Source organism: Lagopus muta, chromosome 1, assembly GCF_023343835.1.
Source record: "Lagopus muta isolate bLagMut1 chromosome 1, bLagMut1 primary, whole genome shotgun sequence".
Taxonomy (NCBI): Eukaryota; Metazoa; Chordata; class Aves; order Galliformes; family Phasianidae; genus Lagopus; species Lagopus muta.
In genome coordinates, this window is record NC_064433.1 from 165,200,488 (window position 1) to 165,216,121 (window position 15,634).

Genomic DNA, 15,634 nt, shown 5'->3' on the forward strand with positions numbered 1-15,634 from the left:
AGCATGAAAATACTTTGCATTCTAATTCTTATACAAGAAGCAACTTCTTTCAAAATCCATCTCTTGAGTCTCCTACGTCAAAACCTACTCCTGAATTTTATTCCATAAGAACAATTCAGCCTCTATGCCAATACAAATTTCTTCAAAGTTTCTCATACAGATCAAAATAAGTTCAATTGTTACATCCACACATTTGAGAAGCCTTTTCCTCTTTAGAGCTGAGATGCAAAAACTGTCCGATTCTGTAAATTCTTTAGAAAGAATAAAACCTTCCACATCTTCTTGTTTTCCCTTCTCTGCTGTTAGGAGCTCAGCAGCATTTCAAGCATCATAAAGTGTGACCCAAGTTTTAAAAAAGAAATCACCTAAAAAATTTCTTCATTATATGCAAGAATGTACTTCTCAAATTGCCTGAATATTTTCTGTAAATGTTCCAAGTAAATTACCAGCTTCACTGAAATACTTGAGAAAATTTCCAGGAACTTCAGCATGCCCAAAATTTCAACCTTTACGGCCCTTTTCTTCAAGCATTTAGTCACATTCATACCTTTACTGCCGTCAGCACTTGCAAAGAAAACCAAATGAAACACAGACAAAAGCTAGTTAAAGCACAGCCTTAAGTACAGGAGGACTGAGTAGAGTCAATTTTTTCAAGTCACTTTATTTCCAGAGCTTCTCACTTGCTCACAGAGACCCTTCATTTTGAAGATAAATTTGTACATTTGGCTACACACTTCTCTCTGAGTAGCTGTGAGCATCATGTATTTCCCAATTTCTGCCATAAAAATATCACGTGTTATTGAAAATTCAGCCTGCAAAGATCCATCATACTGGCCCATTCATGGTAAATTACATTTATCAAGAGCTTTACAAAGTTCAGCACTAAACAAAACTCATATATATTCCAAAATCATCCAGCACAAAATATGAAAGTGTCTATTGCACTTACCTATTTATTGCAGGTATTCTCCAAGTTTCAAGAAGCATATAACCCCAAACTGTTCCAAATTCAGAGTCCAAAATCTGGAAAGGAGATAATATGTACAACTCACTAAAAGAATAAAGCTGAAGACTACAAGTGAAAAGAAAAAATATCATCATATTTGGAAATGAGGTCATGAGCTGATTCCGCTACAGTTGTACATCACATGGGTACCCACATGCTGTGGGTGATAAAACTGATGGTAAGATAACTTAAATTTTACACATATAATAACAGACAGGTCCTTAGGTGACTTCTACATATGAATTCAAAATCAGAAAAAAGCTCTGAAAATACATCAAATTTCCAAACAGCTGTTTTGCTACAACTATCCATAATGCAAGAACAAAAGCAACATTGTCAATATGCAAAACTAATGATGGCATAGAAGAAAATAAGAACGTATGAGTAAACCACAAACAGTCCTATGTACATGTAAGCAATTTTCTGCTTTACTTTGAAGCAGGACAGCAGTGGGAACAGGGAAACCACATGAAAAAAAAATCAAGGACATCATCGTGTGCTTTCGTTCTGTGTCCAAAAATGCTGAATGGGGCAGTTCTGCTACAAATGCAAAATTCTAAACGCTTACACTTTCGTAAGCATATGTAACACTTAATTACAATTAGTCCTAGAGTAACTGTAAGTTTTCCTGGTCATTCCTGCACAATGACGCAGAGAATAAGGTGTTTCATAAGTCCAACATGCTTAAGAAAGCAAAAAAAGAGAAAGAAGATACACTAGGAGAAAAAAACAGGCTCAGCAAACCAGGACAAGATATAGGGAAAGAAAAAAAAAAAGAAGAAAACTAGCTAACATGTCCAAATGCTCTTGGTCTGATCTTTGCTCTGGACAGTGATTTCTGAGATGACCTCATCAGCTTCACCAACATGAACAGATGCTGTACTGAGTACTTCTGTTGCACCAACAGCATCTTTGAATTCTGAAGCGGGAAACAGTCTTCCACACAGTGCTGCAAAACAGCCACAACTCTAAAGAAACCTCAAGTGCACATTATAAAAAGCCTTGCCTCTTTCCTTTCTCCAAAATTCTGTTTGAGTTTTTGCCTGCAGCTGCACCACTAGTACCCACCACATGATTCCCAGCATCAGCAAAGTGAATCACCTCAGCAGTTAGATGAGTCAGTCACAGAGCAGCTCATACCCACTACGTATCAATGGTCACCTGGCTGGGAGCACCTGGGTGCTGCAGCTGAATAGCAGGCAAATTCTTCTCCAAGGGCTCAACCCACCAAAGGAGTCCTAGGTTCCCTCTGTTCCCTTCTGTGAGCTGGTAATTTTCAAGCAGGGAGACAAAATGTAAATATCAGCATGGATAATTATTTCACAGCTCATTTTTTTTTTTGCAAGATAATCAGACATAAAGATAAGGCTGTCTCTGTGAGGCAGAAGCAATAGAAATTTTTATCCAGCAACTGCATGAAAGATTCTGCCAATTCTTCTTACAAAAGCAACAGTTCACTGATTTGTAGCTGCTGCCTACTTTCATGTGTAAGAACAACAACTACAGAAATCCCTCACAGGTCTTCTCTACATATTTTCAGGCAGTCTCTATAAATATGACAATAGCTAGGATTATTTATTCTATACACTATCTTGCCATTCCTGCTGCTGATGTCAATCGCAGAGAAACCAGACTCAGCAGCTCAGACTGCATTACAGGGAGGCATGAGTAAAGTCGCATCTCTGCCCTTCACATCTCCTATTCAATTCCCCAAAAGAGATTTCCACAATAGGGAGCAGAGGAATCACAAAGAGAATTCCATTAATGTTAATGTATAAATCAGTGAATACCACCTCCAAAAGCAGTGGGGGCTGTTTACAAGATCAAAGTGTGGCCAAAGTTTTCTCTTTAATTTTTGAAATAATGTCTTCTGCTTTTCTGCAATTACTTCTCCAGCAATCAGCTTTATAACACTTTTCTCACAGAAATACATTTCCTACGCTATACTTTGGGTTGGAACTAGATGATCTAGTTTTGAGTTGATGCCACATCTCTGGGGATTTCCAAGGTGAGGCTGGATCAGGCCCTGGACAACATGATGTAGCTGTGGTGTCCCTGTTCATTGCAGGGAAGTTGGACTAGATGGTCCTCAGAAATCCCTTCCAACTCTGAGGGTTCTATCATTCTATGGTCTTCATGTCCCTTTCAACTTAAGCCATTCTATGGTTCTCTTTTTACCCACATTAATGATTCCATGTCTCATCCTCTGCAGTGGACTATAAGTCCTCGTACTGCCTCATTTGAATAGGAGTTATCACTCACCATTAAGCACCGAAACGCACGCTGATGCAAGGATGCAAGTATCTTAAGCTGAGTGGTCTTTATGATGGGCAGTAGGACCTAAGTTTGGTCAAGTACCCAAGTTGAACCCAAGAGCAGTCAAGAACAACAAAACTTCTGTTATAAAGGTAACCTTGAAAACATGAACCAGGTGTAAAATTCTCCTGATGTGATAATGCATGAAACAATATCACTCAAAGACATGTTTCAAGGGATTGCTGACCTGGGAACTCCTTATCACATATTTATAGAGAAGCATCGTGAATTACTGCATGGTTGAGGCAGCTCTGTGGCAGCCAAACTTTGCAACCAAAGTTAAGAAAAATTACATTCAGATACATACACACAATTTGCTGTGCATAACATTTTCAGCTTTTATTTTAGAAGTGACCACCCATCTATCTGTTCCAAAAGATCTCATAGGATTATTAAAACATGCCAAGGAAACTTCGTACTTGCAGTACACTTTCTATCTTTAATAACACCAGCTGTCACTTCTGCAAATGCACCATGCCCTCCACAGTTATCCCATATTCTGCAAACACCAAAAAAGCCCCCAAACCCTCCCATGGTTACTAACATCTGCTTCATTTACTGATACTGACAAACTGAAGGACAAAGGCATGATTTAACAGATTGTTCTGTGCAAAGAAACAATGCAGTTCACAAAAGGATTCATCAAATGCCCCTGTCAGAAAGCCTTACAGAGCACAGCTTAATGAACGTATGCAAATTGCTATAATATATAAAATGTCTGCTACCACTTCAACAAGCAATGTGCTTATGAAATCTATAGAGAATGGTAAGATAGATCAATCCAATTTGTCTCTGAAATAAAGCGATTTGGTTCCCTCAAGATAATTTCAATCTCTTTTTTCTGAATGCCTTGTGGCATGACAGCGATACATTACATACAACGAACTACCACTTTAGACCCTAGAAGATGTGATTATTCAATAGAAAAAGCACCAGACAAACTGGAAGCCCACTGGTACACTTCAATATTTTCCTTCAATGTTTTGACATGCTGGCAGTTCTAAAAAATTGTTATTTGCAAGCCTTGCTGCATTTAAACAACCTCAATATTTTCTGAGTCGCTTGATGCGGGGCTGAAGCCTGAGTGTAAGTTGGGATAATATTTACCCCATGAAGAACTGCTCTGATCTGACAGCACATCAAAAAAACAATGTCCAGCCAGGACATTAAATACAATTAAATACATCCTTTATAATTGTAATGAAAAAAGAATAGAACGGCACAGTCTCATCAGAAACTATGTGGAATTGCTGGATCCTGACTTTCCTATTTAGGCCTAGAAAGGTGTGGAAGAGATGGTGTGCCAGATGGCACTGTGATGTACCGTGGTTATATCCTTTAAAGACCTTTCTTTTTTTTTCTCTCAACACATCTGTCAGAAGGAGTCGAGGTACAAGCAGTGATACACTGGGGCTCCAATAGTCTACATCATTGTTTCTGCGCTTCTTTTTTTTTTTTTTAAGGGCACTACATTTCACCCTTTGCAAAAAGCATTCCGAGCATCATTTGTACCAACATAAAACTGATTCCACTTCAGAGCCAACTGAAAACTTAAGAAAAACTATGAGTGTTTATTGTTTTATCCCAGTTGGTCTGTCTACTTACTTGCGTGTGAATGAGTGTATATAAGTGAGGTGGGAGAAAAAGAGGAAAAGGGAATTTTTTGAGGTTTTGCTTTATAAATTTATAACTTTGACCACTTTTGTATGCTTTCAGAAGCCCCAGTCACCCAAAAGCTGTGAATACAGAGCACAAATTATCTGGCCTCTTCATCTTCCTTTCAGTCACATTTCTCCAGAGTCTGGGATGGAAAAAGTCCAAGTAATGGTCTGCCGGCTCTTTTACATGCTATTTATTACATCTAAAATTTTCCAGCTGGAAGGTATCCACTGCATTCTACAGAATGCAAGTTTTCATAGGAAATGAAAGAAACTCTAGGGCTGGGAATGCAAAAGGAAAACAAACATGCACTCTCTAAGTAACACTTTACTGGGTGATTCTTTGCTCATTTATGCTCACAGCGCGAGTATGGTGAGAATGTTTGCTGATAGTCTTACAAGAAAAGAATTCCCCAGCTCATAACAATTGTCTAATAAATAAACAGCTTCAACTCTTACATCATCCATTATGTATTTCACATTACTGTATAAGTAATTACTATCAAAGATAGACTCAAGTTTTGCTCACTGCCTTAGGCAAAATGACTAAATTGGACAGTACTGAACACAGGATTTTCAAATCACAGGAGAGCAGATTCTACACCAAGAATTATCTAAACTGTATCACAGAGCCCAGGCTGAAGCACGATGCCAGAAATCTGTTGTGATCTCCTCATTTCACAGGCATTAATTTGTAAATACCCTTCCATTTTGCTACACTGAATATGCAGTGTATATCAGACACTATGGATAAGGTCTTTATTGCTCTGCAAAGAGTAGACACTGAAATAACTGCAAGTTTTTCAAGAATTGGGTTTGTATCCAGCAATTAAGAGGTGAGACCCTTAATAATTGATATCAGTTTCAGATGCCAGCCAGTAACATTTAACAAAGCAGGCTGTTGTCATTTTTACATCTTTTTTGTATTAAAATTTACAAGATGGTGGGTTTCCTGGCTTTCCTTTACATTCAGTTGAAGAGTGAAACCTGGGAATAAATGGACGTGCCAAGCCTTTCTTTATTATACCTCATTTTTCAGAATTACCCTTTCAGGTTCCATGATTACCATCCCTATTTTAAATTTGTTCTTTTTAACATAAATGTACAAGTGCAGAAAAATGTCTCCCCTTTTGACAGTACAGTGAGGCCAGCAGGTTCACAGTTCGTATAGTTAATAAAGGCAAATTAAAGAAGCTCTATCTCATACCTTCTCTCTTATCTCCTGAACCCATGTGAAATTATACTAATTATCCTAACTAAAATTAAACATTCTAACTTTTCTCTGGAAGAGAAGGAACAGATTATTCTTGGGAGCCAATCTTCTTACAGCTCCCCTAAGATACAACACCTAATAGACTTCAGAGAGAAAAAAAACAGAGCCTCCTGTACAGATTTCAGTTTCAGTCTAATGAAACTGCCTCAATAAAGTGTATTAACCTGTACACCACCGTTGACAAAATTACAGTCACGCTGTGTGCAATGGAATGTGCTACACGATAATGCAATAAAACATTTTTTTAACCTATTACTTTGTGGGGTGTTTTTTTTCCCTCTTCAGCAACACTAGTATTTAAAGTCTGGGTTCTCTGCTTCAATCAAATAGGCAGGAAGTGGAGTCAATCAGTGTCAACCCAGTCCCACATCTCAGACTCCTGCCACCCATCACAATGAGAATATTCACCCATTGCTGTTACAGACAGAGTAACCACACAGGGCATCAGCTTAATCAATACAGCAAATGGTTTCTGGGACTATCCTGAACTGACAGTGAAGTAGATTAGAAAGCGAAATCCTTTCTTTGATTGTCTTCTTGGCAAGCTAGTACAAACCAATGTTCCCTAAAATGAGAAGATATATAAGAATGCAGGCCCTTCTGGACTCAAAGAGCTAATTTCGAATGGCTGACAACATCCATTTTCCATGACTGGATTCTCCAGGTGATCTGTGGGAAAAAGTGGAGAAAGACTCCCTGCACTGCCTCAGAAACATCATCTACATTGCAAAGATTCCAAACCCAAAACACTTCTGGGAAAGAACAAAGAGTTGAGCAACTTTACTGTGGCAGGAACTTTGAAGGGAAGCAGTCCTCACATCCCCTGACACAGGCAGAAAACACAACTGCTGCCTTGGGGTAGGCAGTGCAGAGCCTATGCTACCCTGATGCATCCCTGCAGATGGTCTGAGATCTGCAGCTGTGCTTTCATCACTGAGGTCTACAGACTGGAATAGAAATCCAGTATGGAAATACACACTTTTATTTTTTTCTATTTTAAAAGAAAGGCAGAAAAACCGGGCTGCCCCGCTTCATTCTGAAAGACTTGGTAAGCAATTCAGTGCTTTAGATGGAATACATTTCAAACCCTGCCCTTCCTCAACTACAGTGACAACTACTGAGAAAATCCTGTTCAAATAATTACAAAGAGGAGTTCTAATAAATTAAACGTAGATCACATTTTTCAGGATTAAATCTTATGGGGACAACATAGGTAAACTTGCCATGACCATGACATTCAGTTGTCTGGGAAGGTCCTTAAATAAATTCCAGCACTGTAATATCTGAAGATTATGTTACCACATAGCTGCATAAAAGGACAAACCATTCAGAACCAGCCATCAGTAAAGGTCAGCCTCAGGAATCACAAGTGGGTCAAGAAATCCATAGAAGAAAAATCATATGCTCTTTCAAAGGAGGATCACCCTGTCCTCATTAAAACAGACAGCCACTGTAATGGAAGCCAGCAACAACTCGCAGGTGTTTGGTCACAGTTATTTTTAGCTTTAAAGAATGGCCTACTTTCCTTCTTGTCTCATAAGTAAGCTGCGAAGGGAAGCAGGATCAAGAACTTAGAAAGGAGCCTAGGAAGCCCTTCTCAGCAGTTATTTGTGCCTTCTGCTTGAAGTGGAGGACAGGCACCAAAACGCTACGCTCTGAAAAAACACAGGTGATGAGGAGTAGCACACAGAGGTTGTTAGCAGACAGACTAGTGGCAGAATGAGTTCACATCATGACGATAAAATAGTTTAAGGATAGAAGAGCAGTTTTAAGCAAAGGTAGCTAAAAATGCTACCCATGCCTGACAGACACTCCTCCAAGCCCTTCTCATCTCCAGGACAGTGATGCTTCAGAGTTAAATATCCCAAAACAATTCTGTACTATGTCTTTTAGCATTAGGATGAAGCTATGGTAGGCCTGTAGCCTGTGAGGATTGCATGTCTGATGATGAGGATAGCTGCATTTTGCTCCTGCTACCGTGAGTTAAGAGCAGAACCCTGTTGTCTGCCAAGTTTTCAGCAGGTTTTGGCTGAGAAAAGTTTGAGTACAGTGTTTGGGCAGCAGTACTCGAAGGAGTATAATACCCAGGGGGGCAAACTGGGTTCTTGTCTAGTTCCTGATCTTGCTTTGTTCAGGAGGGTCACAGAGTAGTTTCTTATGCTGACCTCTCAGATTGAGTCTTCCTGGCATCTGCTAGCAAACAGCAGACTCCATGAAACACAGCATTCAACACACAACAGATTATGGTGCCGGCATATGAACAGTTGTCAGCCTCCTTTCTTTTTCCCCTTTGGTACCACTATGACTGGATATTCATATTGCAAGCTCAATTTTATTTTTCAGTAACTGTTGCAAATGTTTATATGCATGATAATGCATAATGGAGAAAACCTTGTACAGGTTTACCAAATTCTGTCTTCAATCTACTTTAATAATGTGTTTGGAGTTTATTGTAGAACTTCAGAACTTCACCTCTTGGGATGTCTGAAAAATTTATTTTAATTTTCAGCCTAAATTCTTTCAGGATTAATTAATGAACATGTTAACTTGCAGTGATATTATCCCTCAATTTCAACAGCTCTTCTCCCTCTCTGGTATTTACTCTCAAAATCTATTTAGAACAAAGTTTCTGCCGAGATACTATATACCAATTACAGGGAATAGAGACTTAGCATATTTTGCCATCAAGCCTGCTGGAAGGGAACCTGCTACTGGGAAACTATAACTTTTTTTTAATTATTGTTTCCTAATGAACAAAACACAGATGCTGGTTTCTTTTCTGAGTTATTCCATTTTAAGTTAGGAATGATTCCAGCTGCATGGAGGGCAAGCTGCAACCTAAGGCTAGCCAAAAGGCAAGGATTGTACCTGAACGGTCATCTGCCTGGGGCTACATGTTAAATGCAGTTTGGATTCTGAGCACTAAGCTTTCAGCAAAGGACAAACAAGTAGGGGAGAAGGGGAGAACAGTAAGCACCTGCCACACAGCAGCCATCTTACTAGAGAACCTGGAAAGTTGAAGACACTGGCTATAGCCTGCCTCCAACCCAGAGTTACTTGAAAACCTAAGCAGCTGACACCTAGATCCCCTGCTCTCTACAAGTAAGAGCTGTACCTGTTCCATGTCTACTCAAAAGGCACTTTTATCCACTCCCCAGTTTTTCAGTATAACCATCATACTTCTTCATTGAATTCAGTGCCACTCAGATGTGTTAGGAAGATCTCAGCATACCCAGTACATAAAGCTTCACTGAACTAAGCTCCCCAGTGCTGTCTCCAGTATGTGGCATTGCCATGGAGAGCATCAAGACTTTTCTCTTCTCAAATCACGATATCTCAATGTGCACAAAATTTGCCTTTGAATACCAAAGTCTTTGGTCCAGGACAGAAGGACTGATGAGTGTGATTCAGGTGTCCCTCTGGCACAGTCGCTCTGTATTGATCTCCATAACTTCAGCTCCAGGGTGAAGAATTTGTCTCACCAACTGCAAATGTCAATATTGGAACACATCACCTTGGGCTACCCTTAATTGAGAGAGAAAAATAGCTACCTTGAAGGCTCAATTCTTCTCATCATAACATGCATATATAAAATGACTTAGATGAATTGCACCCAACTATAGGGTCCAATGATCCCAAAAGGAACCTAAGGAGAATAGCTTTGATGTAGGCACTTACGCTAGATAACTCAAGGTAGTTTAGACAAGTCTTACTGCTGAAGTTTGCCTCAGGAGAGCTGCCATTCAGACAAATTACAGATCTTAAGTCAAAAACAGGAGTTCAAAAGATGGGTTTTCAATGACACCAGGATCTAATCTGTAAGTCTTTATTCAGTCCAGCCTTTTCTTGTTGAATTTTAAATGTAAGAATTTAAGATTTGGCTTAATGATAGCTGCAATAAATGTCATCATTAATCTAGGAAGATTGATTTATTAGAAAATACTAAAATAACTAAATATGTATAGCTTGACTAAAGCCACAGTTGAAAGAGAAGCATGATAATTATCTATAAGCTGTGGAAGGATGCGCATGCTAAGGACTTTCTTTTTAATAGGGATTTTTAGGAAACTATAGTAAAGAGTAATGTGATTATACTGAGCAAAGTAAAATTTAGGCTGACAGGAAAAAAGAAAATCCTAATAACGAAGTGTATTCTATTGTAGAATAATCTTCTAAAGGAAATTGGCTGAAGTCCAATCACATCTAAAGCCAAGTGGACAGAGATCCGCAGAGAACAATCCTGTATTAGCCGCAAGATGGGCCAGATGACTCAACAGCATTTTTTAATTTTTAAATTCCTATCATTCCACTGTACAAAATAATCCAATAAGTCAAAGTGAGAGGAAAGTAGGCTTAGTAACAGCTACACGGCTGTCTCTTCTCTGAGGTCTGCATAGGGCAATCAGTGTGTCACACTGAGGGAAGGAACATCTGTATGCGGTCAGAATACCTTGCTAATTTGGTGCTACAAAGTTTTATGCTTTCTGTCCCCTTCTCCTCCTTGTTCCACTCACTAATAAAATGGCATTACTACAAAAATCGACCCTGCATTGTAAATGTATCAATCATGATTTTTGCTGCACCAGCTCTCATAATTGGTTTAAGCCTTCTTGATCTCAGATGTCAATTGCTGTTAAACAAAACACAAAAAATAAATAGCCTGCAGGCACATATTTCCAACGAAATAATCTTGCCACATGTTGATCTGCAAGGATTACAGTAACAGTGTTTCATAAAGTTACAACACTCATTTTTAAAGCTGTCCAATAGTTTACTCTAATTTTGAAGTGGCTTTGACAGTTATAGCTAAAAAATCTTGCCAAGCATCTGTGTTAATATACCCTCTGTTCTCTGCTGCACTCCAGCAGCAAAAATAACAGGAGTCTTCTTAAAGAATGACTTGTCAATTCAATTGTGGATTTGGTTTCCCTCACCAGGGACTTTTAGATAGTCTTAACAATCTATATAAATAGAATATTTTCTGAATAAAGTGTTTTCAACTGTAACTCTGGCTTTCTCCAATCCACTGCAATTCCACTTTTCCCACAGCAGTCTCACTCTGTAATGCAGACCAAATCTCTTCTACCCACTTCACAAGTGGCCTGTGATTCAGAGAAAGTATTTGCACCGTAGGGAATGTATGTTCCGAAAGGGATCTTAAAAGAATGTCATCACCTGAGCATCATGGAATCTTGGAACAGGTTGCCCAAGCAGGTTGTGGATACCCCATCCCTGGAGGCATTCAAGGCCAGGTTGGATGTAGCTCTGGGCAGCCTGGTCTGGTAGCAGCAGGGGGTTGAAACCAGATGATCATCATGCTCCTTTTCAACCCAGGCCATTCTATGATTCTATGGTGATTCTATGAATCTGCATGTTGTACCTTTTTTTTTCCCCTTGACTTTTTTTTTTTTTCCTAAAGTGGTCAACAGCAGCACAAACAGGATTGCTGTTTTCCTAAAGAGGGAACATTAGTGGAAATAACACCAGAAAACAATGATCAACAGCTCATAGTTTATATCCCTGAATCTAAATTATTCTCATAATTTTTCCCTGGTTTCTCCACCTTGTCCAACAAAATTTGCAAATCGGAACTAAAATGACTATTATTTTACCTTCTCTCCTTTTTCAAAGAAAAGAAATACAATGCTAAAATTTTACTACACATAATACTTTAAAATGCTTGTCAATTCGAGATTTTTCCTTCTTCCTTTGTCTTGAGATAATAAGAGATATAAAACATGAATTACCCTTAACCGATACAGATGCTAATTCCCACTGCTGGCTGCAGAGGAGAGGCCATAAAATGGCAGCTGCGTCCCTGCAGTCTACCTGTGCATGAAACTGATCTTGGCTTAGTAAAAGTGACTGGCTGCTTTTAAGTGATCTGAAAGTGTGTCAGAAAAAAATTGAGAGCCACATTGGGGTGAGGTATAGACTGCTGTGGGATGATGTTTACAGAGCAGTCAGAGACATTCAAGGTTAGATTGGGCCCGGCTCTGAGCACCCAGATCTAGATGTAGACATCTGTGTTCATTTCAGAGGAGTTGGACCAGATGGCCTTTAAAGGTCCCTTCCAACTCAAATGGTTCTATGGTTTTATGATTTCATGGCCCTATGCTATTAGAGACAGAGCTGTGGATGCGAGGGTGAGGGCATTAGGCAGTGATAGGAAGAGGAAGAAGAGACTGGCTCAAAGGATGGGGGAAGAGTCCAGATGAAGCAGCATCCTAGCATCTCCAAAATGACTCTGAGACAGAAGGCACTGCGTACAAGGAAGTCATGAAGACCCTAGAAACTCTTTTATCCTGTAGTTTTCTGGGTGACATGGGCAGAACATCACATGTAAACCCAGCACCACAGTCTCTGCTGCTACTCTTGGACTCCATTCTGCCTGAAATTCTGGGCAAGGGAAAGAAAAAAAAAAAAAAAAAAAAAAAAAAAAAAAAAAAAAAAAAAATCAAATCCCCAGATCAAGGAATATTGAGCTAAAAGAATGGAAATGCTGACTAAAGTGCTGTCCACGTCCCACACAGAAGGGCAGGGCAGATCAAGGGAGAAGTGGAAACAATCTTTTGTAAATCATTTTTAATTGAATTACCACTGTCTCAACTCAGACAGCTATTTCTAGTGATGGCATTTTAACCAGAAGTTAATCTTGCTGTATTTTTCTATTCTCGTTTACAGTGTTTAAGTAATTACACACACACACACACACACACAAAAAAAAAAAAAAAAAAAGGAAAGAAAATACTACATTTCTGCTTTAATTAAATGAGTTAAGAATCAACTATTAAGAAAAAAATATCAAATAAAAGGACTATATGAAGCTCAGGTGCTTTTCCAGCAATAAGCAGCATTATTAACATAGCAAAGATGCTACAACACGAAAATACCCCTGCAGCTTCACAGGAGAGTAACTACTTGATTTCTTTGTCCAGTTTATTGCATGCTTTGCTCTGTCAGAAGAATTGTGGCCAGGCAGCAGGCATGAAGGCTGTGTAATTTCCTCCTGCAGGCTTCTGCACGTATATGGAAATATCTAGACAGGAGGATGATTTAATGACTGCGTTCAGCCACAGGAGGTTTCTCGAGGATGGGAAAGAAAGGAGAGAGAGGAAGAAAGAGGGGTGGCCATCCCCACAGTGATGAGCAGAGAGCAAGCATGCAGTCAGGCTGCAGAAGCAGCAGGAGTAAAGTGTCTCTCTTCATGGAGATCTTCCAGTGTGGATTTTATGGGAGCAATGGTTAAACCTGAGAGCTTCAGGCTGGAAAGAATAACTACTGGAAAAGAGCCTCCTCTCTGTCCCAAGGGCACCATCTGCATGGGTCAAATCTGCTTTAAGTTTCATTATTTCCAGCTGTTTTTCAAAGCAAGTTACAGCTTTCTCTCTTAAGAGGATTTGTCTTTAGTTTAGTATCATGCACTGTAGCACCCAGCAGTAGGAAGTTCTGGGTGTCATTGATGCAACGTACTCACTTTTAGGAAGCCAGAATTGCCTGATATGAAAGTCTGCCATAAGCTCAGATTATTATCAAAAAGATAATGGAAAATTGAAAGAACCTGCAAAAATAATAATACATTCTTATTCAAAGGAAATAGATCATTTGAATGCTAAGAAAAGCATTTGGGGGCTTGGGATTAGATGCGTTAGCATTGAATAGTCCTACGTCAGCAGGGCCTCCAGGGAACCAGGTCTTGAAATAGGAAGGAAGAAGCAGGAGGGTGATAAGAATTGAGGAGCGGTCATTCTTGTTTTACCATGATCAAAAGGAAACCAGTTCAGAATGAGGAAGCAGAGAGGGCTGGGAATTAAAGGTGCACTTTTCAACGTCAAGTTATTGTCCACCCCCTCACATACACAGTGAGAGAAGTCGTGAGAAATTAAAATGCATGAAGACTGGGATGAAAGCCTTCTTTGTTCTTAAAATCTTGTGATTTGGATGGTCTGAGTCTTGATTTTTAAGCTTAGATTGCTAACAATGTCACCTGTGTCATTTTGCTTTAAGAGGCACATTGCTTTTTTTTCAACTGTTCTGAGGGCCAGAAGGGAGCATAAGGAGATGATCACCATTCAAAAGTATTCATTCAAAAGTATTCATATATTGCAGCAATGAGTCCCAAGAGCTTTTAAGGACGCATCTATTGGGTGACACTTTGAGATCCTTGCGCAAGTGAAAAGCTCCCAAGCTCCTTTCCACTGCATTGCATCACACCAAGCAACTCTTAACTAAAGGGCTTTGCGAACTAGAAACACTTACACAAAGATGTCAAAATTTGCTTGGCACTCTGAAGTAGAAGAACAGGAGTCTAATTCATTACAAATTAGATTCTTAACTGGACTCTAACTACCCACAAAAATCCAGCAAGTTTACATGCCTTAATTGTTGCCACAATGCTGAAGTGTCTGTGAGAGCAATAGCATTACCCAATTAACCCCCAGATTGTCAAATGTATTCATACAGTGCTGGCACATCATAGTTTAAAATGATCCCAATCAGTTAGATGATACTTCCATTCTGAGCATGAAGCCGCATCCAACATTTAAAAGGAAAAGGCATTTCCAGCCTTCCTTGTGATCCCAGATGGATTGGATGTTAAAGCTTAAGCCTCAACCACAGAAGACTAAATATTTGAAGCACTGTGTAGGTTTTATAGATCAGAAAATGCAGGTTTAGAAGCGCTGATCTCACAACTTTCTCAAGAGCAATGTCCCAATTTTCTTAAAATCCATCCTAGCTGCAATCTTAAGTATCACCTTATTGTACTCCTAAATTAGAAATTTAAAACAGATTTAACTAATCAATATTAATACATAACTAGGAAGGAGTACATGGAGCATACTCTTTCAAAGTATAGTTAAGTATGGTTAAGCATGGTCAAATAGGTTATCAGGTATTCTGGCATAACCTTTTCAGATACGCTTTGAAAATTAACTGCTTTTCTGAGAAGCAGCGTTTTTCACTCAGGAAGAAAGGTACACCGGTACAACAACTTTCAAAGGAAAGAAAGTTTCCATGCCAAGAACAGGATCGTGAAGTCTGCTGGTTACACAGGGTCTTAGATGGTGAAAGAAAATCTCTAGCCACTAATAACAGCAGTTTGATTTTTAACAGGGCTGTTCTTATGAAAAATAATTAACATTCGGTCGACTTCCCCCATATTAGAGAAAACAATAATAGTGACTAAATCAGTATCTCCTGTGGTATGGCATAATTTCAGCTGTCTTGGTCATGATGAGTTATGCAGCTGACTCATCTCACAGACACGCATCACGTAATGAGAACAAACACAGCTCATCTGCAATGTCAAGGATTAGATTTTACACAAGACAGAGGACAGAAGACTATATTATGAGGGACTACCTAGAAAGCAGCAGCCAG

General features: G+C 39.2%; 1 protein-coding gene across 10 annotated transcripts in view; it reads right to left on the reverse strand.

Moving 5' to 3' along the window:
• Positions 1-15,634, reverse strand: part of ENOX1 (ecto-NOX disulfide-thiol exchanger 1) — a 366,745-nt gene that overhangs the window by 295,298 nt on the left and 55,813 nt on the right. For 9 of the 10 annotated variants that reach the window (XM_048926238.1, XM_048968963.1, XM_048925786.1 and 6 more), the window contains exon 2: positions 950-1,023. The gene's annotated coding sequence lies outside the window, so the exon portion shown is untranslated. Of the gene's footprint in view, positions 1-949; positions 1,024-2,107; positions 2,128-15,634 lie in introns of those variants that run through there. The other variant, XM_048969226.1, reaches the window with a different exon arrangement.